Source organism: Heptranchias perlo, chromosome 13 (genome assembly GCF_035084215.1).
Source record: "Heptranchias perlo isolate sHepPer1 chromosome 13, sHepPer1.hap1, whole genome shotgun sequence".
In the NCBI taxonomy this organism is placed as follows: Eukaryota; Metazoa; Chordata; class Chondrichthyes; order Hexanchiformes; family Hexanchidae; genus Heptranchias; species Heptranchias perlo.
Genome location: NC_090337.1, coordinates 51,951,866 through 51,978,998, shown reverse-complemented (window position 1 = coordinate 51,978,998; position 27,133 = coordinate 51,951,866). Strand labels below are relative to the sequence as shown.

The window sequence follows — 27,133 nt, the reverse complement described above, 5'->3', positions numbered from 1 at the left end:
GTTTTTTGTCAACAGGGCATTTAAGGGGGTATGTTAATAAGGCATTCATCCAGCATGCTACACCCCAACAGTCATTTGCCACTGCAGTTAAACGTCAACATGTTGGTTATTAGCCAGACCAGGTAAAGGATGGCAGGATTCCTTCCCTCAAGGACATTACTGAAACAGTTGAAAGGACGTTATGGTTTTTACCACAATCCAATAGCTTCATAGTCAATTTTATTTCCAGATTTTAAAAAAACTGAATTCAAATTCTCAAACTGCCATGGAGGGATTTAAACCCACTATCTTTTGATGTTAGTCCAGTAACATAACCACTACACTACTGTACCCAGTGTGTGATGTCGTTGCCATATTAGTATTTGTTTGTATATCACGGTGCATGAACTTGAAAGCTTTAAAAAAGAACAGGAATTTGCTAGCACCCGCCAGCAGTCGGAGGGTTAAATACTGCACCACCGTATGATCATCGTAATGCTTCTCATTTCTTGAGATCTAATATATTTTGTCAGCTGTTGAGATGCCGACATCAACAGATTGTCATTATCTTCCATGTCTACTCGCAACCACGTGGGAGTTCACTGAGATGTTTATTGACTCGGGGGAGATGTCATTTTTAGGTACAACACAGGCATTGTGCCGTGCCATCGTAAAGCAAGCAGCTCCCCATTATAGGCCACTTCAAAATGCTGATATTTTGCCTGGATTCCCATTGAGCCATTTTTTGGGTTCACTGGTGCAGAGAGAGGATTCGTCTGAATCAGGAGGACGATCGTGACTTTATGTGGATGGTTTCCCGGGCAGCTGACCAAATTAATGGGAGCAGCTAAAGCCGAATATTGGAACGTATCATATTTCTTGTCTTCATTTTTCATCTTCCGGTAATAGCATGCGCTGTTTTACTGTTAAAAAAAACTGTAGTTATTAGCGTGATCAGATTCAAATGTAGATTCTTAAAGTATATTGCGAATCACGGGGAATTAATTTTGTCGTTGTGTTTTCAAAGCACGTTCAATGTACCATGTTTCATAAACCCCCCCGGGGGAGCTTTGTGGAGCTTAAGACACCAGTTCAGTACACGCTGCCGCAAGTAATGGGAAGAACAAGCACTTTGGCAACAGAAGAATGTGTGTAACCTCACACGTAATGAAAATGCATACAGCTGGAATGTACAAACACCGAGTCTAATCAATTAGAACTGTAATTCAGCATACAGAAAACGCTTGTTGTTTATTTTTAATGGATTTTAAAACAGTATGTGCTGCTCTATTAATCCAATCCTCGTTAAGTCTGCCAAAAGTATCTTCCACTGGACCATAGCTCCTTGCCAGCATCCTCCACGAGTGAGGTATGATATTGTGCTGTTGGGTTCATGGTCTAAAGATGTTTATTGCATTGCTTTGGATACGTTTCGAGCTTCTCAATGTAGAATGCTCATGTCACAAATGCTTTTAATACTCTCTGAGTTAGCGTGAAGACTGCTGAGCCTGTCAGGACCAATTAACGGTACTGTCTTTTTTGAACAAGACCACCAGAGAATATATGTTGGACGCCGTCCAATTATTTATGGAATTAGTGGTCAGTCACCTACATATCTTAATTTTCGGTGGCAAGTATCGCTGCTAAGTTCAAGATTTTGGTCATTGTTGGGAAGGGGACTAAAATGAAATGAACCCTTATGGAGTACAAGAAAAATAAGCCAGAAGGTCTCGGGTATTCTTGACATCGGAACTTTTTATTTAATAAGGAAAATGTCACATTTGTAAGTCTGGAATTGATTTCAATATTGCTCACTGATATTGGAATGGAAAACACAAGATGCCATCTGGAGTACTGCGTTCAGTTTCAGAACCTCAGGACGGATATATTGGCCTTAGAAAGGGTACAGCACAGATTCACCAGAATGATACCAGGGCTTAAAGGGTTAAATTGTGAGGACATGTTACATAAGCTTGGATTGTATTCCCTTGAGTTTAGAAGGTCAGAGGTGATCTAATCGAGGTATTTAAAATGATTAAGGGATTCCACAGGCTAGATAGAGAGAAACTATTTCCTCTGATGGGGAATCCAGAACAAGAGGGCATAATCGTAAAATTAGAACTAGGCCACTTAGGAGTGAAATCAGGAAGCACTTTCTCACACAAAAGGTAATGGAAATCTGGTACTCTCTCCCTCAAAAGGCTGTGGATGCTGGGTCAATTGACAGTTTCAAGACTGAGATGGACAGCTATTTGTTAGGTAAGGATAACAAAAGATTATAGATCAAAGGCAGGTAAATGGAATTGAGGTACAGATCAGCCACGATCAAACTGAATGGCAAAATCGCCTCGAGGGGCTAAATGGCCGACTCCTTTTCCAATGTTTCTACCTCATATAAAGAGCTCTATTCAACATTTAGCTGGAGACATCAGTGCAGACAAAACATGCAGGTAACATTAACACAACAGATAGAATAAAGTAATTTCCTGCAGTGAGGTGCAGATGGGGGAGAAAGGTTTTAACCCATACTGTGTTAGAAACATATAAATAGTCAAAGGAAGGGTGGGGCCAATTAGGGACCGAAAAGAAAATCTTCTTGTGGAGGCAGGGGGCATGGCTGAGGTACTAAATGAATACTTTGCATCTGTCTTCACTAGAGACGAGAATGTTGCCAATGTAACAGTAAAGGAGGAGGTAGTAGAGATATTGGTGAGGATAAAAATAGATAAAGAGGAGGTACTAGAAAAGTTGACAGTACTCAAAGTAGAAAAGTCACCCAGTCCAGATGGGATGCATTCTAGGTTAATGAGGGAAGTAAGGGTGGAAATTGAGGAGGCTCTGGCCACAATCTTCTAATCCTCCTTAGATATGGGGGTGGTGCCAGAGGACTGGAGGATTGCAAATGTTACACCCCTGTTCAAAAAAGGGGAGAGGGATAAACCCGGCAATTACAGGCCAGTCAGGTTAACATCGGTGGTAGGGAAACTTTGAGAGACACTAATCTGGGACAAAATAAATTGACACTTGGAAAATTATGGGCTAATAAATTAAAGTCAGTGCAGATTTGTAAAGCCAAATCATGTTTGACTAACTTGATTGAGTTCTTTGATGAAGTAATGGAGAGGGTTGATTAGGGTAGTGTGGTTGATGTTGTGTATATGGACTTTCAAAAGGCATTTGACAAAGTACCACATAATAGACTTGTAAGCAAAATTAAAGCCCAGGGGATTAAAGGGACTGTGGCAGCGTGGATGCAAAATTGGTCAAGGGACAGAACGCGGAAAGTAGTGGTGAACAGTTGCTTTTCAGACAGGAGGGAAGTATAGAGTGGTGTTCCCCAGGGGTCGGTATTAGGACCACTGCTCTTTTTGATATATATTAATAACCTGGACTTGGGTATACAGGGCATAATTTCAAAATTTGCAGATGACACGAAATTCGAAAATGTAGTAAACAATGTGGAGGATAGTAACAGACTTCAGGAGGACATAGACAGACTGGTAAAATGGGCAGACACATGGCAGATTAAATTTAATGCAGAGAAACATGAAGTGAAACATTTTGGTAGGAAGAATGAGGAGAGGCAATATAAACTAAATGGTACAATTTTAAAGTGGGTGCAGGAACAGAGACCTGGGGGTGTACGTACATAAATCTTTGAAGGTGGCAGGACAAGTTGAGAAGGCAGTTAAAAAAGCCCATGGGATCCCTGGCTTTATAAATAGAGGTATAGAGTAAAAAAGCAACAAAGTTATGCTAAACCTTTAAAAAACACTGGTTTTGTGTTCAATTCTGGGCACCACACTTTAGGAAGGATGTCAAAGCCTTAGAGGAGGTACAAAAGAGATTTACTAGAATGGTACCAGTGAGTTCAATTATGTGGAGAGACTGGAGAAGCTGGGGTTGTTCTCCTTAGAGCAGAGAAGGTTAAGGGGAGATTTGTTGGAGGCGTTCAAAATCATTAGTGGTTTTGATAGAGTAAATAAGGAGAAACTGTTTCCAGTGGCAGAAGGGTCAGTAACCAGAGGTCACAGATTTAAGGTGATTGGCAAAAGGACCAGATGCAACATGAGTCCATTTTGTTTTAACGTGGCGTGTTGTTGTGCTCTGGAATGCACTGCCTGAAAGGGTGGTGAAAGCAGATTCAATAGGGAATTGGACAAATACTTGAAGGGATAAATATTACAGGGCTATGGGGAAAGAGAAGGGGTAGTTCTTTCAAAGAGCCAGCACCGACATGATGGGCTGATTGGCCTCCTTCTCCGTTGTATCATTCTATGATTCTATGAAAGTTGAAACCTTTCAAATTCAGGGCCTGAAAGAAAACAATAACCCATCAGCAGTGGTGCACTGGTCTACGGTCTGGCTTGCCAGATGTGAGGGTGGTGCGGTGGTCACTGCATCTGGCAAGGGTAATAGAGAGGTGAGCACAAGAAAATACAGAACATTCTGGTAAATTGCATTCACAAAATAAACGACAGTTGAAACCAAGGGGATTGAGTTAAAAAATTAACGATTTTGAACTTTGAACCCAATTGCATTTGCTGCTTGGCTCTTAACTAATTTCCTATGGACGGATTATGTGTTTTCACTGCAGTGATTGGAGCTGTAAATTTGATTGGGAGCTAGAGGCTCCCTGAAATACTGCTCCGATGGTTATGCTAAGGGTTTTAACACTGCTGATTAAAGGTCAACTGTATTGCTGCAATACGTATGAAATAGTTGCCATATTTCTTGAAACGCGAAGACTATTTTCCTTGCGCTGAAGACTTTTTAAAAAAATGCATTGAGGATGAGGTGACTGGCTGAATCGCAATGAATCGTTTTATTTATAACTGCAGTAAAGTTATCGTGTAGGTTCCGTTTTTTTAATTGGGTATTCAGCGCGCGGCAAAATAAATCATTTTGAAACACCTTTATACACATCCTACGGATTTTTGTGTATGTAAAATTGGAATCATACAATGAAATTGATTGCTAAGCAAAACTGATGCAAGGACATTTTACCAAATGCTCTTTACTTAGCCATTCCTATTACAGATGTTTTTATGCCAATGTAGTATCCAGACTAACACATTGACGATTTGATCCAGACCGATGGAGTGGCATTGGGCGTGAGCCCAGTGCCAACGGGACGGATACAAATGCCCTCCCCACCCCCGGAAGGAGGGCACCACTAATGCATAACGAGCGGTATGGGGGTGGGGACAAATTGCATGTAACCCGACTCCTACGTTAATTACATTTGTTAGATGTTGGGTCGGTGTGACTAAAGCCAAGCACCCACAATTATATTAAACTCTATTCACTAATAATCACAAAGTTGTTCAATTATTGCACGAGTGAGCTAATTGATTTGAATCCCTTACGCTCATTTCTTGTTATAATATTCAGCTTACGTAATTGTTATGATTGATAAGCTAGTGGGATTTTGGGAACTGGTGTTAAATTTGCTGGCTGCAATACATTATGAAATCTCTGATGTATTTTTTGAACTGCGAAGTATATATGACATATACTAAAGATTAAATAAAATATGCATTGATGATTAATCGTTGAAGGTGGCAGGGCGGTTAAGAAAGCATATGGGATCCTGGATTTTATACATAGAGACATAGAGTACAAAAGCAAGGAGATTATGATGAACCTTAATAAAACATTGGTTCGGCCACAACTGGAGTATTGTGTCCAGTTCTGGGCACTGCACTTTAGGAAGGATGTGAAGAACTTAGAGAGGCTGCAGAAGAGATTTACTAGAATGATTCCAGGGATGAGGGACTTCAGTTACGTGCATAGACTGGGGTTATTCTGCTTAGAGCAGAGAAGGTTGAGAGGAGATTTGATAGAGATGGTCAAAATCATGAAGGGTCTGGACAGAGTAGATAGAGAGAAACTGTTCCCATTAGTGGAGGGGTTAAGAGCCAAAAGACATAGATTTCAGGTGATTGGCAAAAGAACCAAAGGTCACGTGAGAAAAATCCTTTTTACACAGCCAGTGCTTGTGATCTGGAATGCGCTGCCTAAGGGGGCTGGAGGAGGCAGATTCAATCGTGGCTTTCAAAAGGGAATTGGATAAGTACTTGAAAGGAAAAAAATGCAGGGCTACAGGGATAGGGTGGGAGAGTGCGCCTAGCTGGATTGTTCTTGCAGAAAGAACGAACTCGACGGGTCGAATGGCCTCCTTCCGTGCTATAACCATTTTATGATTCTATGATAAGATGACTGGCTGAATTAGCGATGAACCGTTGTTTTAATTATACTCCGAAACAAATGCGTGTTTAAAAAGCAGCGTTCTTTAAACACTGTTGCCATAAATGTGATACAGTACAACGTATTATCAAAATGTACACGGCCAAAATACGGTATACGCTGGATACAGTTAACAGTGTGTGTCAGGAATTTTCGGCTTTCAAGCTAGAAATTCGTAAACCCAAGGATCTTTAGACAATATCTAATTTAGTCATGCTTCAAGCCGTTCCAGAATTTGAACGAATGTGTCAGTTTCCAGCCTCTGAATAAGTGAGCAACCTCACTGCTATTTGCAAGGATCCCCTGGAGGCGAGATGGAAATCGCCATGCACACGTGTGTGTAGCAGGACAGGAAACAGACAAGATGCTGCAAGCGGCTGCATTGATTCGCCCATCGAACAACGTGACAGTGGATGAACTGATGGCATCGAAAGAACAATCAGCTTGTGCCTTGTGCTATCCTAAATGATATATCAGCTACGCATCAAAAATCGATTTCTGATCTGCCCTTATTGGTTGCCTTTTCCCCTTCATCTCTCCAAAGAGTTGCATATTGCCTTTGTTGCTCCATAAAACTAAGGTTCATTGTTTGATTCTTCACTTGCCACACGAATAATACAATGTGACTCAAATTGAAAATATTGGTCTACACTCACGTTTGGGCAGCTGCACAATTATTGTTCTTTCCAGATCAGAAGATGATGTTAACGTTATGTGCTTTGAGAAAATAATAAAACCACGACAATGCCTGTTAAAATGTGAAACGATTTTTGATAAACACATTAATACAAAAACACACCAATAGAAAAAAACGTTTATTCATTTTATGGAAGGAATTAATTAGTTAGTAAGTAGCCTATTGACTCAGATACAAGGTATTCTCACTCTGCTCTTTCATTATAGCAGGGACCCATTCTCGAATCAACACCATTACCATCCTGCTAATGCGCTAAAGAATGGATATCAAAGCAATTTCAGTCGTTCTGATGAACTATGCAGGGAACACTGTCATTAACACATAAACTATTTTTCTAAAGTATATGGTTGCAAAGAAAAGTAATTATATTTATCATCATGAGTAAATGTATACTTTATAAACATTTAAGATAACCATTGTATAAAATGTTCTCCAAATTACGTAACAAAGGAAATGCCTACTTTTCTCTTAATCAGGAAACAGAACAAATGCTGCAAGTGTACGGAACTTCTTAACAATCCATTGTATGAGGAGAGAAAAGGATTTTCCTCTTTTTTTTGTAACAATTTCTGGGCAATGTCAATGGCACTGCATTTTCTCTTTTTTTGCCTTCCGCGATTGCGGATGACTATCACAATGACGTCACTGCAAAGTTACAACTTTGCCCTTCTCACCTATAAATTTTTTTTAAAAAGAACCAACAAGAAGAAAATCTGTAAGCAAACATACTTTTGAACTGGCGCAAATTTTGGCAGGGAAAGGGCGAAAACCCAAACGAGCAGATGATGTCTCAACGCTGAACAATTGTAGCCGGCACTTTGTTACAATGTATCAATCGAAGAGTCGAGCGGAGACGAGCTAACCCGATGATCGACACCACGCACAGCCAATAAGAGAACCCGAGAGGAGTCGAATAACCCAATCAAAGTGGTGTGAAGGCGGGCCTTCCGCCAGTAAGGTTTGGTGACCGACAAGCTCTCATGCGCAGTGAGACTTTTCGCACGGTTTAGGGTGGCGAAGGGGAGAGTTTCACCGGAGGGGGGTGGGGGGGGAAATAAAATCACTTTATTATTGGATTGAGCTCCAGTGGATACAATTCTGTTGGTTTTAGCACCAAACTTCTCAGGATCTGTAGTTTATTGTTCAGGTAAGCCCCCCTTTTTTTTTATTCGAATATGTGTTTTTAAATGTGAAAAGTAGTGACTGAATGGAAGTGATGGACAATCGCTGCGCTTAGTCACCGCTACCGGTCTGTGATCGGCTGCGGGGAAAACTGAGGGGAAACCGCGTGATTACGGAAAGGAGACAGGGTATATCAGGGGTTTTTTGTGGGGGGCGGGGAACGATTACGTCCTTTTTCGTCCATGTATATCCACCCCATCTATACCTGGATATTTTTAAAAAACATTTAGAGAGGGGGAAAGTTACAGAAGTAAAGACAATGAATGGTAGCGCAGCAACAAAACTTTTTCTATCTCAGTGCCTAATCGGCGAAAACTGCATCTAACCAAGGTTGTCATTCTCGGCTTTCAAACCCGTCCAGCTGCGAACTCCTCCAGTATTCTGTCGCATTCAACGCGAACCTTTTGTTCTCTCGACTTTTAACATAACATTGTTTTTCCGAAAAGTTCAACATCTGCAAAAAAAAAATGACACTCTCTCTTCTAAAACCATGAATATTATTTTGCTGAATTAAGAGTTTCAGGGTGGTAGTGCGGAATCATGGGCGATGAAACTGCTTTTAAAAACATTACTTGGGCACTTTAAAAGTTATTGAAGGAAAGGCGATCTTGTTAAAAAGGCTTTACTGAATCCGATGATCGATCGATCTATCATAAATATTTAAAGATTGTTTGTCAACAGTACTGGCAGAAACTCGATAAGCTCCCTTTTAAGTTTCTTCGGTGGACGATTGATAAGAATCAGACTTGGTTTTTATGATGTGTCTGCAGCTTATTCCCCATTCTCTTATTGCCTCCAAATCAAGTGTAGGCAACTAACTATTGGTGTTTGTTCTATTAGTAACACCACTCCATTCCAGCGTTAAACACTATTGCATTGTCAGTCTCCGGACCTTTACTTTCCCACTGTCTGTTCGGACTCTTCACCGCGTTTCCTACATTACAACAATGATTACACTTCAAAAGTACTCCATTTACTGTAAAGCGCCCAGGGATGTCATGAGGTGGTGAAAGGCGCTATATAAATGCAAGTTCGTTCTTTTTCACTTGTAAAAAATCTTTCGCTCCTCCCCTTGTTTCTCTTGGCGATCCATGTCAATACATTTTCCCCCCTTGCCCTTGTGAACTGAGTCCCTTGGTGCATTTCCATGTTCTTAATCTATTAATAGAACTGGGACTCTATGAAATCTTTATTCAAATCCATATGTTCATGCTTCTGCCAAATTTAGAAAATTAAACATGTAGCAGTCACAGCATGGCACCTGGCCATTTGGCCCAACCAGTTGATGTAGGCATTTGCCCTCCCCACGAGCAAATAGTTCTAAATCATATTTACTCACCCTGTTCCCATATCACTTCAACACCGTTTCCTTCATCCACATAACCAATTTAACCTTGAATGTTTATAGTTTCTGCTGTAACCACCAACCCTGAAAGTAAATTCCATGGCCTCACAACTCTCTGTGAAGAAGTTTCTCCTGTTCTCTGTTCTAGATCTCTTGCCTATAATCTTTTATCAAAGGCCCTCATTCTGGACCCCACAACTACTAGAAACAGTCTGCTTCTATCTATCCTGCCCCAGCCTTTCAAGATTTTAAACACTTCGATTATATCGCCCCACAATTTTTCAAGTTTTTTTTCTTATTTTTATTTCCTCATTCCAGTGAATCTGCATTATACCTTCTCTAAAGCTTCAATGTCCTTCCTATTGTGTGGAGCCTGGTCCTGCTCGCAGTACTCTAACTGACATCTTATGAAGGTTTTATATAGACTTATCATTATCCCATGGCTTTTATATTCTATACCTGTTGAGAGAAAAGCTAGATTTCTCTTAGCTTTTTTATATAACCTAATCAACCTGGATGCTGCCTTTAATGTTCTGTGAACCATGTATCCCCAAGTCCCTCTGCTCTTCCACAGAACCAATCGTGCTTGCTTTGAGAGCATAATTATTGTTTTTTCTTACGAAAATGCATCACCTCACATTTGCTAACATTGAATTCAACTTGCCACTTTTTTTTAGCCCATTTCCTATCCCTTTGCAGTTTCCTCTGGTCTTCCAAAGAACTAACTCTACCTTCTGTTTTGGTATCATCTGCAAATTTCAACTTCCCTCCCTCTAGGCCTATATCCAAATCATTGATATACATAGTGAACAGAAGTGGCCTCAGAACTGAACCCCAAGGGATGCCACTACCCACTTCCACCCACTCTGGAAAAAATGCTCTTAACTCCTACTCTGTTTTCTCTTCTAACCAATTTTAATCCAGTTTTTTGTCCTCCCCCTAATTTCATACCTGTAATCTTCCATGTGATCTCTTGTTAAAGGCTTTCCTAAAATCCATGTACACTGCATTTCCCCCATTTACCATGTCTGTTTCCTCCTCAAAGTATTTGTCAAGTACGAACATCCATTCTGAACCTTGTATTGGCTACTCTTAATTATTTTCTTCTTATTTAGAAACATAGTAATTTCGTCCTTATTGAAGACTCTAAAAATTTTCCCTGCTGCAGATGTTAAACGAACTGGCCTGTAATTACCCGCAATAACTTTGTCTCCCTTTTTTAAAAATGGGTGCTGCATTGGCCATTCTCCAATCCTCTGGTACAGTATTTTTCTTCAAAGCCTTTGTTCAGCTTTACCCCGCACAGCTGCCAGTCAAAATTAGTTGGTGGTGGGAGCCATTAACTGCTATATATTAATGTGATCTGATTTGACAAAAGAAACTCGGAATGGAGTCAATATATCAAAAAGGGGCTTAATAGGCTTTTCTTGTTGAATACTAAAGAATATTGCATCATGTAAATGACATAAAGTTGCTAGTTTGACTACAGGTAAGTCACAACTACTGGTCTCTGACCAGTAATGAGAGAATTTGCATTTATATAGGGCATTATGTCGTTGGTGCATCCTGAAGTGCTTTACAGCCAGTGGATTGTTTTCTTTTGAAGTGTAGTCGATGTTGTTTAAATAAAGAAAGAAGCACTTTCATTTATATAGTGGCTTTCACGACCTCATGAAGTCCCAAAGCGCTTTACAGCCAATTAAGTACTTTTGATTAATGTTGGAAATATAGCGCATAATTTTTTTCACAGCCAGGTCCAACAGACGACAAATGAACAGATTAACTGGATAGCAAAAACAGAATAAATTGAAAATACTCAGCAGGTCAGGCAGCATCTGTGGGGAAAAAAACCAGAAGTCAATCAGTTTATGTTTCAGATCTAAGACCTTTCCTCAGGACTAATTTGTTTTTGTTGGTGTTGTCTTAGGGAGGGCTGTTGACCTCACCACCAGGAGAGCTTCCATTGCTTTGAATATTTGAATTTTTAAAAATTTCTCTGGACTGGCAGACATGACCTCAGTTTAGAGTCTTTATTATTGCAGTGCTACCTCAGAACCGCACTGAATTCAGTCCAGATTATCTGCTCAAGTCTGCATTGGGCTTGAATCCACAATCTTCTAACTGAGGTGGGAGTACAATGAACTGAGCCAAGCTGACACTAAGTATCTGTTGAATGCAATATAATGCTGACCGACTTGAATCTGCTGACTTTACTGTTCTCTTGCAGATGACTTACTATTAATGTGAGATAGGAGTGTTCACTTTCTACAAACATTGAAAAACAAGTTTATATAGTTCCCAGGAGAGCCAGTGGGCTGCCATTTTTATGTCAACATTTACAAAAGCTGTGTCATTGCACCAGTTGAATCTTGTGCATGCACAGAGGGTTCAGACACATTTATGACTTTTTCAGTGTGGCGAGTATCTTGCCTTATGCTGAAAGTGCATTGCTGAGATGTCAGCCTATCCACAAAGGGAAAATGACTGACCCAATGCCGAATGCTCGGACCCATTTTAGTTATGTTCCCACAGCACTTTTGGTCAAGGGCAGTTAGCCTGAAGTCCAATGGCAAATACCTTTTTATGTTACAGGTTTGCCTCCTCTCCAATAGCAGGATGGCTTTTGGGGACAACCCTCTTCCATAAAGAGGAGTGATTAAGAAGGTGTTGGTTGCGTTTTAGTCATGTAGCATTTGGAAAGGGGCCTTTGTGCTTGTCAAGTGATGAGGATTGCAAGCACAGGTCTCTGATCAAGGTCTGAGCTTGGTTTCAGCCATTTTGCATTCTTAGTGGAATTTAGAGTATTCAACTTTACAAAAAAGATGCAAGACTCAGCAAAATTGCAGTGCAAATTGAGTGTCTGATTGAAATAATAAAAGGAATGTGAGCATCCATACACACCACAAAAAAGTGGTCAACATTGTATTTTGTTAAATAATCAGAAAGTGATTGATGTTAGTGACGTGTTGCTTTGTATAAAATGAGTAGATGGTAAATGTGACCTCATATGATTTGTTATAAGGCAAGAGAAAACACCTAGTATCTCACATCGTTAGAATCTGATTTAAATTGCCAAGTAATATTCTCTGCACCTTAAGGGGATTTTTACTGTTTACTAATAGCTGTAATATTGGATCATATAAATACTATATTGAATTGCAAGAAAGAACTGATCAATGCATGAGCTGACTGGCTATATGGTGTACACTTTTTTAAAAATGTAAAATGGTGCACTTTTATGCAAACAACCTACCTTTCTCAGTGAATTCAGGACTGTTTCTCTGTCTTGAGATATAACTGCTGTCATAAACACTTGTGAATATGTCTTTGAGCAAATAGATGTTATCACCTTGTCTTGTGTGCACACACAATATGTGGTCAGATTTGAGGAAAGCAGCCGGAAGCAGTCATGCAGATAATGTAAAAGCTGCCATTGTAATGAAATCAGGCTTGACTGTGCCACACGTCCTGTTAACGATTTGAGTCTCTGAGCAGGATGACAGTCTTTAAAGGAGATCTGATTCTAATTAAATGGTGCTGTAATTTAATACCGCTTTAATTTTATTTTGCACTTATTGAAGCAAGAGATATTGACTGCAGGTTTTTGCTGCTCCCCAATCCCAATTTTCTTCCTTCTCTGGGAAAACATGGCCGGTGTTGGAAGATTGTGCTGGCAGCCCTCTGGTACCTTGACTATGTGGCTATTCTTTGCGTTAGTCTGGGCAGTGTGCAAATTAAATCGCTGGTGATGGGGTGAGGTTATGTAATGATGGAGTAGAAGACATCACTGTTCTCACCCAGTGTGCACAGTGTTGAGTTTCCAGCAGGGCTCACTGGATTTCAAAAGCTGAACCCTAGCTCATTTCTTTGTTACCTTCTGTCCAACGGAATTGAGATTGCAGTAGTATCTCCATTGCCACTTTTACTGAGATCGGTGAGCTCTGCAAGGACAAGAGAGTAAACCTGGGACCTTCCTAGGCTCCATGGCTCAGTAACAAACTTGTTATATTTACTCACTTAGTCGTCGGGTGGGGGTGATGGGGGTCGGCTTTAGCATTTAATATTATGATGATGGATAGGCAATAGTCAAGAATTCAGTTTTTTTTGTCTGCAACAGGGGTAGGCTTTCGACATCATAGTTGGCACTGTCTGATCAGTCAACTTTCAGTTTTCTTTGTGGGTGGGGGAAATTGAAGTGATTCATAACTTGATTTCTTTTTAATCCTCCAGGGATGCTTTGGCTTCACTTGCTGCCAACTAAAACAGTAGCTCTAGAAGTACCTGATTAGTAATTGCTACTTTGGTATTCGGGGGGTTGGGGGGGAAATCACATAACAGCAGCATTTGTACTCTACCATTAAATGGAAAGGGCAAACTGTGAGAGAAAGGGGATTTTTGTTCCCAACCCCTACATCAATAATAGGTTGTTGACATGATACATGCTCCATGCAGTGGTGTTTAATGTTCCTTAGTTAAATAAATAAATCAATCAATGACTGACTAGATCTAGTAGTTATGTGAGGCTGTACCCACCAGACAACATGTTGAGTGTGTCATCAGTATTGTCAGTATTAACGCACAGTTATTGAATGCAGATCTCTTAACTTGGTGTGTTTGCAGTCTGATTCCAACATGCAATAGGTTGACCACTTAAAAAGAAAATCTAACAATTTTGACTCCTCATATTCAGTGCTATTTTTAAGAGAAGGATGGTAGAGTTCTCATTTTTCCACTGTTCAATCTTGTGTGTTTTGCTAAATGTTTCACAATATAGTATTTACAAAATGGGCTAGTAACATCAAGTGGTAGAAGATTGTTGCTGCATCAATATCGATATGTGTGGTTTGTTTCAATTAGTTTAAAAAAAAAATTCTGTCAATTTTCTCCTGTCATCTCTTGAGCATGTTCATTCCTTACTGGTATACAGTTTTGTTGGTGCTGGGCCTTCTCTGGTACGTCACGCAGCTGGCATTATTTATGTATGAGCCTGAGCAGTGAGTGTTAGGCTATTTAACTGAAGGTGGGATTCTGTCTTCATCGATATCCACACACGTTAGCATCCGGCAGGGGCCCTGACTTATTCTCCTGTTCCAAAATCACAGGTGTTGAGGCAAACTGTAGTGTCCCTCCTATCCTCTGGCTGAGATCAGTTAACTTACCACTGACTGGGGACTGAGCCTGAGACCTTTCTAGTTCATTTAACAGGGAGTTAATGACATCATGTTAAAAGCTCAGCTAACTTGGATGATTTCAGGTTAGATACCAAAATATTCTAATTACAACGCCAGATCCTATTTTGATGTATGGTTGTCTAACACAGTGGAAAGCTTTGTTGGTGAAGCCTGGCAAGATTTTTATTGTGTTGTGTGTGTGTGTGTATGAAGATAATGGGGATTTATCCAACCCTTCACAGCCCAACCTTCCCCCGATCTGTAAATGTTTGACTGCTTAAAGGAGACTGTAAACTGCATTGTCCCCTTTTATCCTGAGTTCTCGTATTATGTTTTTGTTCTTTCTCCTTTTGATCTTATGAACATTATCTGAATATTAAAATCCACTTAACATTTTACTATAAAAGAGGACAAGCACCAATTCAGTCAAATGTGACACAATCATTAAAAAGTATATTATGGTCCACTCATCTTGTATAGGAAGTTAATGTGAGAAATGAAAGTATGCTCTGAAGAAATTTTTTTGCTGCAAATTTTTTCAAAATTCTTTGCCAATGGGGAATCATAACGAACCTTATTGTAAGATGGGAATTCCCGAATGATTTAGAATTTGAGCTAATAAATGTAATGCATGACTGATTCTTGATCCAGTACATCATGGATGCCACAAGATACAACTCACATCGGTAATGGCATATGTGGGAGCAGACTTGAGTTTGGGTTGTAATACCCTTGGGCAACAGCAAACGTATGATGATTTAAACGTGACCTGATCTGGGCTAAGCCAATACACAGGTATATAGTTTTAAAAGGGCAAACTTCAAGGGAATGATGGAGGAGCTTAAAATAAATCATTTGGGGTGGGGGTAGCATTGAAGAAAACTTCAGTTGAAGACAAATGGAATGCCGTTAAAGACTGAGCATGTAAGATAAATACATAGCAAGGATAAGTGCAAACTAAACAAGCCTGACCCAAAATGGATTAACAAGACAATAAAATGTGAAATAAATAAGAACAACAAACTGTACAAAGCCTTTGGTTGCAAGGTGAAGGAAACCACTAGGAAGGAAACAGGAACTTTCAAAGTTTTTTTAAAAAAAAGCCGATTGAAGATGGAACTAGAAATGAGCATAGCTGTCGATGCTAAATGCACCAGGAACGAGTTATTTCAGTATTGCAAATAGTAAGAGGGTTATTATTAATGAAGAATTGTCACCCTTTAAGGCTGAAAATGAAGTTAAACTGAGCAGGAAGTAAAATTGGCTATGTTGCTCAATGATTACTTCCTGGAAATACACATCAGAGAAGTTGTGAATAATCTGTTGCCCAACTTAGGATGTTCTATAAATAAATTCATGAATGCAACATCACTGAGATGGAGGGCCTAGACAAGCTGAAAGGACTGATAACAAATAAATCGCCAAGGATGGATAGTGTATACTTGGAGATACTAATTGAGGTTAGAGACAAAATTACAAAAGTGCTGATCATTATGATGGAGTTGATGAACATAGCCTGTTTCCAAAGCAGTAGAAATTCCTAACATGATCATTTTTTTTTTAAAAAAGGTACCAAAACAAATTTGCATAACTATAAATATGTTTGTAATTACTGGTAAAAGATTGGAATTGATCATGGAACAAACTGGATCACCTGTGTAAAACAATACAATAAATGGCAGTCAGCATGGCTTCAGAAAGGGGAGATCTTGATTTACCAAGCTCCTTATCATTTTTTTTGAGCTAGTGACATCCCAATTTGACAGTGGAAAGTTCTACAGTATAGTGTGCTTAGACTTCCAGAAAGCTTTTGACAAAAGTTTTGTATGGCTATCAGCTACACAAGTTCAAGGCAGTGAGTACCCATGGTGAAATCTGAACGTGATGAGGAATTGGCTGAAAGAGAGGAGGCAGCAAGTACATTTTAATAGGGTGATATCAGGCTGGGGCGATCTACTGACTGGAGCACTGAGATTGGAGTTATCCTTAATGTTTGTCAGGCAGAAGTGATGAGATGTTTCTTTCAAGGAATTTTGCATCGCTTCCCTTTGGAATCGGGTCTGAACTTGTCACTTTAGTGTCACTGTAAAGCAGAAACTACTTTGTGATGCAAAAGTAGCAATATAACTGCTCCGAGAGCGCCTGGTACTGGAAGTGGTGGTTGTGTACTATAAAAGGGCTGTTGTGTGTGCCTTTCTATTGGTGCTTTTCACCATAATTGCTTACTTCATTGGATGATGGTTGTGGAGTGGATTGGAACTGTCCAATATTAAAATCTTTAGTGTGCAACAGCGAGAGAGAATGCAAGTCACAATAGTAAACAAAACAATTACAGCACCTCGTGAACCATTCGAGTGAAACCTGATAATATGCACAAGTTAGATGTGCTTATCTTCCTCCTTTTAGAAGGATCAAGTTCGGGTAGCTAAGTCAATTTAGCATTGAATCTGGCGCCAGAAGTTTTGAATTTGAATCTTGGCAGGTCTCACTTCGCCTTTTGTTTTTACAAGGTGGATGAAATGAGTCTTGGGTTTGGGAGAAAACAGGAGGCAGGTGCTTGCTGCATTGCTGCACTATGACTTGAGAGGCATAGGAAATTAGGATCAGCACTGCATCCGAGAAGCACTTGTTTACTCTCCCTCTTTCAAGGTGTGGTGGGGCATGATCAGGGGACAAGCTTATGCATATGAATTCCCTTTGAGGACGGGATCTTGATCTCAGCCTATTTGTTGGAGTCGGGTACACTGGGGTGTTGAACCATCTATCTGCTTCTGTAAACCTGTTCTCAAAGCATAAAACAGAATGAACTTTTATAAAAAAACAATTTTATATGCTTAAAGGAATACTTGCCAGAATAAAGCCCAACAGTGGGTTTATCCCATGTAAAGTTAATCAATTAGAAACACAATAGCGTTTTCCTGATGGCATTGTGGGTAAAAGCACTGCCCAGTGTAGCACTACAGATTGGGAGCTCCCAGGTTGAACCTAGTTTTGATCTCAGCTGAGCAGCAGTATATGTGTTACAGTTGGCCTCAACTCCCCTAATAGTTATCCAGTGACTCCTGCTGGAAAGTGTGTGCATATGGACATTGGGCGAGGAGAGGATTGTACTCAACTGTCATTTTACCTCTGGGTTAAATAGCACGCTAACACTCTGTCCAGACTCCCGTGTGAAGAATTCCCCCCGTGGCAAAATACCATGGGGCTATTGGTGCTTGTGGAAATGTACCCCAGCAAGTCAGTTCTCTCTCTTTGGGGGGGAAAAATAATATGGATACATTCTTGGAACACAATTTTTATAAATCACAAACAAATTATCAATTAGCAGATATTTGCAATGCAGCCCATTTTTAATTATTCATTGAGTATTTTTATCTGACGCCAACATTTAAAAAAAAACCTCCCAAAAATAACCAGACCTCTAAATGTGCTGTAATCTGATTGAAATTTGGCAGTAAATGAACTAACCATGTTGTGTATACAGTATTCAAAAGCTGTGTTCTTGGGTAACATTTTATGTATAGCTCAGGTTTTCTACTTATGTTTGGCTTAGAAATTTTATACAAAGAGGACATGATTGGATAATTTGGAATTCTATATTTGGGTCACTGTGATTTTCTGTAGTTTAATTCAGTATACACAAGCCTTCTAATTTTATGATTAAACTGAAAAAGATGAATCCCAAAATTGAGGTTAAGCCCGACTAAAACCTGGAAATGTTGATGTACTTCAGTTCTGCTGTGATGAAAGGAGCTGCTTTCTATTTGGCACAGAGTACTGTATCACTATTCTGTAACAATGGGCAACGTTATGTACAGGCAGCTGAACAAAGTTCCACAAATGAGGAGGCTTTGAGGATGCATATCAGCTCCTTTGTGGCATGTATATAATTTGTGAAGATGGTTATAAGCATTTATTATTTAGTGGTGGGCAAACTATACTCTTGCCACTCTGTGTTTATACTATGTTACAGGGCTGGGCTGCCTTCTGCCATTCTTTTAATAACAGTTTCCAATCCCTTGAAGTCCCTAATCAAAACCTGTCATTTCTCTGCTTCCACCACTGCTTGGTGGCCTATGGACTATGATCTGTAAATTGATACTTTGCATTCCTTTTGTTCAGATTCCCATTCAAGGCTCTTGTTTGTTTGCTCTGACTTTGAGTTGACTGTTGCTGGTCAATGGATTAATTTATTTGTCTTTTTAAAAAATGGGCTTGTATGCAGTTTTTCTCTTCTGTTTCTTGCTTGATTTTTTCATCCCATTTCATCTTAAATTGCTATTTATTTTTCTTGAATAAGTTGAGTTGGACTGTATGACTGTTGTTAGTTCTTGTGCTCATTGTTCAAACATCAGTGGCCAACCTTGGATGGAAATCTTTGTTTTTTAGACTAGGATGACTGTTTCTTTTTCCCCATGCAAGAAGGGAAAGTTCAGTAAGTACAGTTTAGAACAAATATGGAGGTGTTCTGTTAATTTATTTAAATGCCTGAATACAGATTCTTGGAAAATTCTCTTCAGACTGAAAAGAAGCCATAGTCTGCACTCCTATTTGTTTAAGGCAGCCTGTTTTAAGTAGATATCAATGTTGGCAGACATTGGAATGTTCAAGATGTTAACTCCTAGGAGATGTTTGTGTATATAATTGACTTTATGCTGGTAGAACCTGAGGGGATCTTGCCCTTCGGCAATCCCTAGATGTAAGGATTTGTAATGCATATCCTGTGATCCTCTTTAATTGAAGATATTTAACTTGACTAGAGTAATGCTAATTGCATTGTGGTTCTGGGGGGAAAATTGTTGAGGGAGGGAAGCAGGCAGAATAATCCATATCATGGGAAGGTTGACTGTGCCATCCCTCTGCTCTTTTCATTCTAGTGCTGTTCACCAACTGAGGCAGTCAGAACCACTGTGTCTTTCAGAATTTTTTTCAATGTGGATGCTCTACATGGTCAAATCGGCTGCTAATAATTGCTGTCCACACTCCAGTATGAAGAATGGCCAATTGGGCTTGATAAAAGATGCCTGATCAGTGGCAATGGAACAGTACTGTAGTGTGACTCACTGATATCAAGAGAGACAAAAATTAGGGTGGAGGTATAAAAACAAGTATTTAAAGCACATTAAATGTTTTAATTTGGTAGTTAGGGGGTTTACCTGAACAATTCAATTTTTAGTTTTGTTAATTCTAACTTAATATTTCCTATTTCATTCATCTCATGTTTTCTATTCCTTTTTGACTTGCTTGTTCTTTCTGTAGTTCTCAATTTCATTTTTTTGAGACCTTGTGGTTTTAAATTTTTGCCTCTGAACTCATTAAGGACAAATGGGAAACCACTGGGAAGACTACAGGAACCTCCAAAAAAAATGTAAAAAAAAAGTCAGAGGTGCAGAGAGGATTTAACAGCTGTAGAAATCAAATACAACAGTAAGACATTGTAACAGCATGAAGGTTAATAAAGAAGAATTCAAATATCTCTAAGGATGCAAACTGTTTTGAACAGTTTAGGATGAGCTAAAAAATTACCATATGCTAATGATTACTTCCTTAAAGTATTCACACGAGAAGAGTCATGTAGTATTTCATCCATCATGGGAGTTCCATAACTAAACTTGATGACTTTGATATTACCTGCATGGACACATTGGGATTATAGGATTTAAAACCAATAAAATCGGAGGGATGGATGTCAGATACCCTCGGGTGATGAGAGAGACTTGCACTGAAATTTCTGACATGCTGACAGTTGTTGGGAGGGAGTCAATGCATACATGAAAAGGGAACAAACCAACATGGTATCCATTTTCAAGGAAGATGCTAAAACAAACCCAGCTGTCAAAATAATAGAAGTAATCATTAGGATTATTTATTAATTACTTGTATGAAAATTAAATGGTAGCCAGCACTGTTTCCGAAGTAGTAGATCCTTACTAGGCAGTGTTATTAATATTTTTTGAGGAAGTGACATCCTAAGTGGGCGCTGGAAAGCCCTGTTGTTGGTATATGGGGAACGTGTTTCTGTGAAAATGCGCCTATTCCTGTAGGTACATTGTGATGCATATTTTCCATGTTAGAGGAATCTTACTGTATGACACGACAGCTGTTATCTATTTTATAGATTCTGCACTCGGGAAGGTTCCTGCAAATCACTTAAGAATGGTTTTTGAAATTTTTTTACTCACCATTTATTTCTCTCAATAACTGAAATTCCTAATAACCAAAATAAGGATTTAAACAAAACCAGTTCAAAAAAATTACATTATTGTAAAATATGAATGAATTCATCCGCTGAATTGTCTTTGTTGTATTTTAATGCTTTCATTAACGTTTTACCTGGTCTTGGACAGTAATGTTGTGAACTGAATTTGGAGTATGTGCATTGTGCCTAATTTCCCAGGATACATCTGCAGGGTTCAGTCAGCTGTAGTAATGGAGATATTTTTCTTCAGTTTCTAGCACTTTCTGCCCCGTTGCTGTTTTTCAAAATTATTTGACAAAAACAGGACAAATTGCAAAAGCTTTACTGAAGTAAAATTTATATATTTTTTTTGAGGTTGTATGTGAAAAATTAGTGCAAAATTGGTTTAGGGTTCTCTGGCCTGTTGGCACCCACCTGGGGGGTGGGGGGATGACTGGGAATTGGGATGAATGGATGGAGGGGTTAGGAGTGAGGTGACTCGACAGTTGAGAAAGAGGGAAGGAAGGATGCAGGGGTTGAGTGAATAGTTCAAAAGGGAAGAGGAATGGGTAGCAGGAAGGTGAAAGGGTAGAGGGGCACCAATGGAAGTGAAGGGGTTGAGGGAAAAGCAAGTGATTTGGGGATGGGACGAGAGTACAGGGCTACATTTCCCCTGCAACCCATCCCAAATGCCGCTTACAGCCACTGGTGAGGAAAGGAACCATCACACCATGCCTTACCACCCAAATCTCCCATTTGAAAGAAAAAAAAGACAGAAAGAAGCAGAAGAGGGTGGGAAGAAGAGCAAAAACAGTTAAGGGGAGAGAAGCAGCTGAGAGGAGAGACAGAGAATCAGCAACACAAAGACATGAGACAAATCAGACAATGATTACATTCTCTGACTTAGCATGTTTAATGCCACAGGGAAGATCAACTAGTAATATAATACAGTATACCCAGACTTCCAGAAAGCCTTTTACTAAGTTCCACATGGAAAGGCAGCTACACAAGCTAATGGCAGTGGTTATCCTAGGTACTAATTAGTGGGGTGATGTCATGCTGGGAAGATCTACTGAATAGAATGCCCTAAAGATTGTTGCTGGAACCCCTCTGATTTACATAGCATTTCTGAGTTCAGATTGTTTATGTAAACTGGCAACATTCTTGGGTGATACTAAACTGGGAGGGGTCAGTAGAGTTTGATGAAGCAACAACAACAACTTGCATTTATATAACAGTTGTAAACAATTTTACAACACCAAGTTATAGTCCAGCAATTTTATTTTAAATTCACAAGCTTTCGGAGGCTACCTCCTTCCTCAGGTGAACGATGTTCACCTCGTTCACCTGAGGAAGGAGGTAGCCTCCGAAAGCTTGTGAATTTAAAATAAAATTGCTGGACTATAACTTGGTGTTGTAAAATTGTTTACAATTGTCAACCCCAGTCCATCACCGGCATCTCCACATCATTATATAACAGTGTTCAAGGTATGGCATCACCAGAACACAGCTTCAGCATGACAGCCTCAGATTTAAAACTACTCATTTGGCAATATAGCTTTGCACTGTTGATTGTTACTCTTCAAACAATTGGACATGATCAGCTTGAAATCTACCATCGTTCCCATATTTATTTCTGCCCAGCTAGTTCAATACCATACGATTTTTTTTCTTCCATGTGTTAATTTTAATTTACCACTTTTCTATCCATGGTCACTCTGCAACTCTATAACTCCTTTAACTGCTTCAGCTCCAATGGTCTCCTGGCCAGCCTCCCGCCTTGCATCCTCCTAAACTCTGCTGCCCATATCCTAACTCACACCAAGTCCCGTTCACCCATCACCCCTGTGCTCGTTAACCTACGTTGGCTCCCGGTCTGGCATTGTCTTGATTTTAAAATTCTCATCCTTATTTTCAAATCCCTCCATGGCCTTGCCCCTCCCTATCTCTGTAACGTCCTCCAGCCCTACAACCCTCGAGATCTCTGCGGTCCTCCAATTCTGGCCTCTTGCGAATCCCTGATTTTAATCGCTCTGCCATTGGCGGTCGTGCCTTCGGCTGTCTAGGTCCTAAGCTCTGGAATTCTCTCCCTAAACTTCTCTACTTCCTTTTTAAGATGCTCCTTAAAACCTACCTCTGTGACCAAGCTTTTGGTCAACTATCCTAATATCTCCTTTTACGTGGCTCGGTGTCAAATTTTGTTTGAAAACGCTCCTTGGGATGTTTTACTACGTTAAAGGTGCTATATAAATGCAAGTTGCTGATGTTTTAATGGGGAAATTGTATTCCATTTAGTGTCCTTTTTTAAAAATTCATGCCACAGCGATAAGTTCTGGATCTCAGTTGCTTTTCATCTTCCTCTCCTGCCTCTACCCCATCACACTCCCTCCCCTGCCCTTCCTCCCGAAGAAGGAAGAATGAATGTTGATATTTTTGTTTGAAATAATTTAAGAACTGACACAAAATACCTTGTTTACAATTAAAGATGAGTTTATTTGTAAATCACCTTATAAAAGGCAGTGTTTAGAAATGTCATTTGTTCTTGTCCTCTTGTAGTTTTATTATCCTACGAATTCTTTTATAGTGTCAGCTTGGCTCTTTGGCAGTGCACATGTCTCTGAGTCAGAAGGTTGAGGGTTTAAGCCCCACTGCAGGACTTGAGTACATAACCTAGGCTGATAACTCATGCAGCACTGGGGGAGTGCTGCATTATCAGAGGTGCTGTCTTTCAGATGAGGCATTAAGCTGAAGCCCCATTTACCTGTTTGGCCGAGCGTAAAAGATCCTATGGCACTAGTCAAAGAACAGCGGAGTTGTGCTGGCTAACATATTTATCCCTCAACACCAAAACAGATAAATTGATCAGTCACCTCAATGTTTGTAAGACTATGCTGTGAGCAAATTGACTGCTGTACTTGCCTATACAACAACAGTGATTTACACTTCAAAAGCAATTTACTTGCTGTAAAGTGCTTTAGCGTGTCCTAAGGATGTGAAAGGTGCTATCTAAATGTAAGTTTGTTCATTTTTCTTTACTTTTCTTCTAAATTCTTAGTTTTAAATAGAATAAATCAACTTACTTATAAGAATGGAATCCTGATACTGTGACACAGAATTGCCAGAAAAAAAATAATTTTGCGCTAGTTTAAATACCTCTGAAAGAATTGTAAAGGTGTTTTTAAAATTAGAATTAAGGTATAGAATATTTATTTTTGAGGCTTTCTTTTTAAAAGAAAATCACTTGGGGAAGTCCATTCTGTTCCAAGGTTATGAAATTTAATCTGATAATATAGAGTTGGTCAGGCAATGTCAGTTTGACCTTTACATCTAACAAAACAATTGGTCTCTGAGCTGATCAACTCAAGATTGTTTGATACACCAATGCAACTTTTCTTTATTACCGTGTGAATAGCCTGATCCAGAGCAACTGCTGTCATTTGTTTCTCAGTCGAGCACAAGAATAGGCATTTTTTTTTCAAACAACAAAGTTTCCGTAAGTTTAATTTTGAATGATAAATCACTTAATATTCAGTTTCATCTCCTAAAATTGTACAAATACATATCCTCAGGTCAGTGTTGGGTTGATTACCTTTCACCTAATTTGCACTTTGTTGCATAATGGTAAGAAAAATGAAGAACATCTTCAAAGTGTAAGAGACATTGCTGTCAATCCCAAGGTTACTGTGTGCCATTGAGGTCTGATTTGAATTTCTAATTTGGATCGCTGCAGGTGTTTGGTATCTGTTTTGCGTATTTTGAAGGGAACAATTGATACTTAGGGTGATTACAATGCAGTAAACTAATCTTCTGGTTGAGGTTTCGTAAACAACGTTGTGAAGTTTGAGCAGGTGAAAAATAATTTTAGCCCTGTGATCAGATCACTGGCTTGAAGGATTCTTTTCTAATATACTGTATAGTTTAAGGAATGTTTATATTTGGAATCTTTTGTGTACTGTTCGTGATTGTCAGTAGAGGCACCCACTGCCACTATGCTTTGTTAGTGTAATGTATTTTTAATAACAGGAAATTATGTGACCAGCAAATTTATATAAATCGTTGTCGCTGAACTAATTGAAAACAATTCACACACTAGGATCGATGCCAGTGAACTAAAATTTTCAAATATAACATGCAAGACATTTTAAATATACTGTGTAGTTTAGCGTACTCTTGTGGTAGATAGAGATGGAGTACTTTGATTTAAAAGAATTTCCTGGAGGTGGAAAAAGGGGGATGAAAGACATCCAAAACAACACTGTCATAGATTAAGAAATGTGAAGACCGACAGTAAATTTGAACTGCTTTCAAGTTGGCATCTGTTTAGTTCAAGTTCTGCGAGTACATCATTCATGGGACTGCTCCTTTCATTTGTTTTACTAAATCTGGCTTTTCCTGGTAGCAGAAAGGATAGAGGGCGGAGCGGTCATTGGCAATGTGGATGATTATAGTTTATGAAGTAACCAGCTAATATTTGCATCAGCTTCTTTGGGATAAGGATAGAAAATAGTTCACATGCTCCCCATCGCCCACTGGAAGAACTACATTTAAACAACTTTGAGCTATCAATTTTAGGTCAAATTTCATTTGACTTTTTTTTTCCTTTTGTGAGTTGTGATGTGTCTTTGTGAAGCAAGATCGGCCCTTTTTCTTTTCATTTCCCTCTTCCCCCAAAAAGTTAGCGATGCAACATATAAACATTGACTGTCCTCTCACCAATATGCAAAAGTGTTTCTTTCCCTTTCCCCTCCCATTTGATTGGCTGCTTTTGTATTCTCCCTCTCCTTCTCCCTCTCCTCCTTCTCTCTTTCCTCCCCCCCCCCCCCCCCCCCAACCCCCACCCCAGTTCTCTCTGTCCCTCTCCCTGGTCCATGTTTTTTCTCTCGCTCTGGTTCCTTTGCTCCCGCGCACCCCCTGCCTATTTTCCCATTCAATCAATTAAATTAGATGTGCCATGCAAAGTGGATTTAACCTGAGCAATTGTCTGTAGAATAAGCAAAAAGCCAGCAAATGTGAAAGAGCACATGAGCAATGGAACCTTGTGCTATGGTCGTCAATTCTGTTTGTTTAGAAGTGGTGCCAAAAACAGGATTGGAAGAACTGAATGTAAAACTTAACCAACACAGTTTGAGTTTGATCCAAACCTTAATGAAGTGATGTGTGCTTGTGTGTGTTTTCTTTTCTGCCAAAACAGCTATTGAGCAGTATGTGTGATCCAGAATAGTAAATCCTATGTCAAAAACAGATGTTATTTTATTAGGACCAGTAAAGATTAATGGGCTTAAACTTTTTCCATTCATTTCTAACTTGCCCAGGTTTGCATGTTTATTAGAATGAACAAATCTGAGCAAACTGACCTGACCTCCTCCTGGTTGGCAGGCTTTTCACGATCTGTTCCTAAAAGCAGATTTTAGCATTTTAATAAATGGTATAATATTTTTATGAATATGCACTTTTCCTGCCTTTCTCAAAGCATTTTAGTTTATCCCAAAATCCTCGAGTTTGGTGGATTTGTACTGTAGATTGCTGATAGTTAACATCTGAATCAAAATCAATCGTAAACAATTTTACAACACCAAGTTATAGTCCAACAATTTTATTTTGAAATCCACAAGCTTTCGGAGGCTTCCTCCTTCCTCAGGTGAATGTGGAACTGAAATCCTCGAACCTCTCGCATTTATAAATCACAGAACAATGCCTGGTGATTACAGAGAGTCTTTTCAACTGCCTGTTGCCAAGGCAACCAAAGTGTTCAGACAGATAGGTGTTACCTACAGGCCCACCGAATATACAAATGGCCAGAACTAAAAAAACAGATTATGTGGAGATGCCAATTTAAAAAAAAGAGCGAAAGAGATAGAAACATCCGGAAGGAAAAGACAGCAATTGACCCGTTATATTAAAAACAGATAACATTTGTTCGCTGGTGGGGTAACGTGTAGCGTGACATGAACCCAAGATCCCGGTTGAGGCCGTCCTCATGGGTGCGGAACTTGGCTATCAATTTCTGCTCTATGATTTTGCGTTGTCGAGTGTCTCGAAGGCCGCCTTGGAGTACGCTTACCCGAAGGTCGGTGGCTGAATGTCCTTGACTGCTGAAGTGTTCTCCGACTGGGAGGGAACCCTCCTGTCTGGCAATTGTTGCGCGGTGTCCGTTCATCCGTTGTCGCAGCGTTTGCATGGTCTCGCCAATGTACCATGCTCTGGGGCATCCTTTCCTGCAACGTATGAGGTAGACAACGTTGGCCGAGTCACAGGAGTATGAACCATGCACCTGGTGGGTGGTGTCCTCTCGTGTGATGGTGGTATCTGTGTCGATACATCAAAATCAATCG

At 39.6% G+C, this 27,133-nt stretch overlaps 1 protein-coding gene across 2 annotated transcripts in view; it reads left to right on the top strand.

Annotated features, from left to right (window-relative positions):
* Positions 1–778: 778 nt before the first annotated feature.
* LOC137331595 (SH2/SH3 adapter protein NCK1-like) overlaps positions 779–27,133 on the top strand; it is a 187,034-nt gene continuing 160,679 nt past the window's right edge. The window contains exon 1 of one of the 2 annotated variants that reach the window (XM_067995497.1): positions 779–881. The gene's annotated coding sequence lies outside the window, so the exon portion shown is untranslated. Of the gene's footprint in view, positions 882–7,963; positions 8,073–27,133 lie in introns of those variants that run through there. The other variant, XM_067995496.1, reaches the window with a different exon arrangement.